Source organism: Euprymna scolopes, chromosome 8 (genome assembly GCF_053919585.1).
Source record: "Euprymna scolopes isolate OS-2025 chromosome 8, ASM5391958v1, whole genome shotgun sequence".
In the NCBI taxonomy this organism is placed as follows: Eukaryota; Metazoa; Mollusca; class Cephalopoda; order Sepiida; family Sepiolidae; genus Euprymna; species Euprymna scolopes.
The window spans coordinates 122,072,034-122,076,756 of NC_136489.1; the positions used below are offsets into that span (position 1 = coordinate 122,072,034).

General features: G+C 37.7%; 1 pseudogene; it reads left to right on the forward strand.

The window, feature by feature from the left end:
• The first annotated feature begins 3,166 nt into the window (after window positions 1-3,166).
• Window positions 3,167-3,284, forward strand: LOC145284358 (5S ribosomal RNA; annotated as a pseudogene).
• Window positions 3,285-4,723: the final 1,439 nt, after the last annotated feature.

Below are 4,723 nucleotides of genomic sequence, written 5' to 3' on the forward strand. Positions count from 1 at the left end.
GCATGTTACCCCAGTACAGACTCCCGAGTTTGACAAAAAAAAAAAAAAACTGTCGAGTTCAACAGAAAGATTTCCAAGTACGACAAGATACACCTGAAGAAGGTCGGAGCTTACATCGATCGAAACGTTGTGAAAATGACTCTTAAGATAAAAACAGTAGCTCAAAGAATACAGACAATAAATCCTCATGTAAAAAATTCAGAAACCTAAATCTATACGTTGAGTCTTTTACAATATGTATTGTGTTCAGAATCGAATGACCTGAAACGTTTAGATATGGCATAAAACAGGCAGAATGAAACCAAACTTGCATGAGGTCAACTCAAAGGAAGTCACAGCTAAGAAGATTTGCCTAGCCATAAGAAAGATGACTATCATCATCATTTGACAGACCTTTTCTCTCTTGTTAATTATTACGACATCTGGTCTTCTTGCTTGGATGGGTTTATTAGTTTGTATGTCCATGTCCCATAGGACTTTGTGATTCTCGTTTTCAAGTACTCTTGCCCGCTTATGTTTGTACGACTTATTCGTGTGTTCGAGATGCAGTTGTTTGCATAATTCCCAGTGTTCTACCCTTCCCACTTGGTCGTTTCTGTTCTTGTATTTCTTTTCGGCCAGTTTGCTGCATTTATTTTTTATATGGTTTATCGTCTCGTCTTTGTTTTCTTCTGTTTTGTCGATGTTTGATTTGATGTGGTTGGTTCTTATCGAGTTTTCTTGTGCTGCAGATATTAAGGATTCAATTTGTCAGCTTATGTGTCCTTTTCGCATCCATGTCCAAGTGTTTTCGTTATTTTCATCTTTTGTCATCCTTATGAATCTTCCGTGTAGTTGTTTCTCTTCCCACTTTTCTTTCCTTGTCTTATCTTTTGTCTCTCTGTTTTCGGTTTCATTAATTTTTGCAGTGTCTCTCGCTGCTATGATTAGTCTTTCAGTGTTTTGCAATATGTATTTTTTTTAGTTCTTTTTCGGTGTCATTCACACAGTCTTCTATATTAACTAGTCCCCTCCCGCCGTCTTTCCTTTTTACGTAGAGTTGGTCAACATCGTCCTTTGGGTATTATTATTATTATTATTATTATTATTATTATTATTATTATTATTATTGATACGGTCTCAAAACTTGAAAATTGTAGACTTCTGGGACAGGAACGTGAGAGAGAAGGAGAACGAGAAGTAGAGCAATCCTACTCCATTGGCCTTGAAGATAAGGCGTATACATGGGGTTAAAACACAAATAATCCTGGTCGTATTAATCAAGTTGTCTGCAAGGACATTTGAAAAAACTACAAATCCCTGATGTTTTGGGCGGCCTTCAGACCTCTGCTATTGTAGGTATGGCCGATATCCTTAGGAAAACCCTTGATCTTTGACGTTCCTGGTTTGGAGCCGGGATTGAGGGAAGTCCTCTGAGAATGAATCCCATCTCTTTTCAGGGAGACATGGGTAAACGAAATCAGAATTATTATTATTATTATTATTATTATTATTATTATTATTATTATTATTATTATTTACTCGCAAGAAGGTTTTAGATGATTTATTAGAATTGATTAATCAATGGAGACTGAGTGACAACAAGTCTGCCCAGATTTTCAGCACCATTACCATTACAATAGCTGTTGCAAATCGTTTTACCTTATTACAACAGGTGTTTGGCGCAATACCAACTAAGACTTGAGTGTGTGTGTGTGTGTGTGTGTGTGTGTGTGTGTGTGTGTGTGTGTGTGTGTGTGTGTGTGTGTCTGTGTGTGTGTGTGTGTGTATGTGTGTGTGTATGTACAAAATTTTTACTTTGTCTAAAACACTCAACACTTTTATACATCGAAGTCATTATTTATTTCATAGCAGGTGCAGTTGTGGTCACTTGGTCAATATGTATGGACGCCATAGCCTATCATGTAAACGTGGTCTGTCGGTCGACGTGTACGGGTTCTATACACTATAATGTATTTTCCATTATTTGGTCAACGTGTATTGACTCCAATCCCTATCAGGTAGTTGTGATCAGTAAGTCAACTTGTATCGACTTCATACCCATGTAGTTATGGTTAGTTTGTCAACGTGTGCTGACTCCATGTCCTATGATCGAAAAGACAAATTCCTTAGACACTATGTTCTTAACTCTGTCATCCGATAGGCTCCAGACATTATGCCGATTTCCCATCGAGCATCAGACCTGTTGGCCTCAACAGAGGCGTTGCAAGTCTCTAATATAGAATGCAACGTGTGTTGACCCTTTTGTGGCTTCGTTAATAACTGAAGTGGAAACAACCATAAACATTAAACAGCATCAATGAAAGCCTGCAAGACAACAAAATGCACTGGTCTCCTCCGTCACAGATTTATATCCCACCTGATTGCATTAAACAAACAGAGCAATTGGCCTTGCCATGCAGAATTTTTGCAGTCACCTTGGTCTATTATTATACTCACTAAACCATGGACCACAATGAATTGATTGGATCTACAAACGCCTTTCGATCGCCATTAGTCGATGGGATTCCTTGAGTCTGCTTTCGGCCTGCGAAGTCAGTAGAACAGCTGAGGAAATTTCCCTATATACCAAATGTAGATATTTAAAATTTTGTTGTCGAAGAAGCTTTTAACCAACTTTTAAATTGCAATATAATATTCCAATGTTGTCAAATGTTGAATTCTCTATTTATTAGATAAAGTATATATTTCTGTTTCATGAGATCATTTATTTTAACGAATTATACATTTTTTGAGGAACTAGCGGGAATTGGGTGCCATCAGCCAGAGGCTAAACTGAAAACAAAATTTTGTAAGCAAAAAAAAAAAAAAAAGAAAAAAATGTGTTGGGGGCGACCTCGCACAACTTAAGTTAGTAAGCAAACGCGTTATCGATGGGACAACGACGATACAGACGTTATCATTTTATAAATTCAGCTTTTTAAAATGAAAGAACGAAACGACGGTTCGCGGATGCACAGTTTGCAAACGTTTTTTATCTGATTCCTCTTCTTAAATTAAAAACGACATTTCTACACGAAATAATTGACGATATTTTTTCATTCTTTAGATATTATGTGTCTGAGAGGTCACTCTTTCTAATGGTTCCACGTTCGTGCCACTTTGATGTGAATGACAAAAGTTTTTAGCGGACATACAAATATACAAACACACAGAAAACTGTAACACATACGGCATAATCGCATTTGACACATCGGTGCCCATCAGATCACCGAAGTTAAGCAACGATGAGCCTGGCCAGTACTAGATGGGTTACCATTTGGGACTTCCAGGTGCTGTATGTGTTCTCTGCTTATCCTGGCATTGTTTCCAGTCGTCCTGGACTTCTCCTTGCCACTGGACTCAAGCAGTGCCGATTAAGGAGAGGTGTGGTTCGAGATTGCTCAACCCTTGCTACACAATTACATACGGGGTATCCTTTGTTTTTTGAGACTGAACGGAGGCATCGAGACGATTGTCCTTGATATGATAGCCAGCAGGGGTACCTGGCGTTGCCCGGGTGAGAAGAGGTGGTATATTAAGGCTATTGAGCAACCCAGGCGTAAAACAAATGTTTCAATCAAAATAGTAGCGAGTGCAAAGAAACAAAATAAAATATAACCAACCCCCTAAAAAAATGAAAATAGCAGCGAGTACCTGTGCGAGCACAAAAAAAAAAAAATTGGCCGCAGTAGCCAGGCTTGAACCTGTAATGTTAAGAGGAAAAAGAAGATGAAAATAAGGAAACGCTTTAGTCGTCTGGCCCACGGTGCAGATATGCTACGAACCTTCGAAAACCTTTAAAACCTAAGTTGAGATCGCAAGGCATGGATGACTTAGCAAAAATGTCAATGCAAAAACTGGAAAAAACGACCCAGTTGACAGTGAAAGAATTAATGTTTTTGGCACAGTTTTGGATATTTGTCGTCCGAGAGTTTGATCTTTCTAAGGATACTGATTTTTTTTCAGTGTTCGTTGCGTGTGTCAAAAGATTTTTGCAGACATACAAACACAAGCACACACATTTTACCTTTTATATATACAGAAGATACAAGTTTCCATATTTAAAATCATAACGATTTCCAAATCAGTGGAAGCTTGTACGGAATTCAAGATTGGCGCAGATGTACATTAACATTTTTGAAAATGTTTTTTCTTGCTGAAATCGACTTTATATATTTTTCTCAAATTCACATTTACGTAATGACGGATGTGATTACAGTTAAGGGGATGGGGGAGAATACTTTCCATTGGCTTAGCAATGTTTGCGAAGAAAATAAAAATAATGTTACTCTGCAGAATTCGCACAGTTGAAAACATATAAAAAAGAGAGTAAAAGAATCGTAAAGTGATGAAAGACATACTTAGATGCCACATTATTTCGTCTAATCCAAAATATTTGCATTTAGTTACAGAATTTGTAGATGCGACTTTGGTTATTGACAAAAAAGCTTCGTCTTCAGCTAGGTCTGTCACACTTTAGTTTCAAATAGAATTTTTTTTACACAGGAATCATCACTTATCAAGGCCCGGAGGCCACTTGAGGATAAGGGTTAATGGGTATATATTAGTCAAGGTGATTATAGCGTAGTAAACATAAGTAGTGGGAATTTTGTAAATTAGATTACTTAGGGGGACGGTTCATCAAGAAGTTGTTTACGTTGGACTTGAAGACAATCCGACTGTAGTCAGCTGGAAAGCAAGCAATCGGAAGAGAGTTCTACAGGCGTGTAGTTCTAAGATT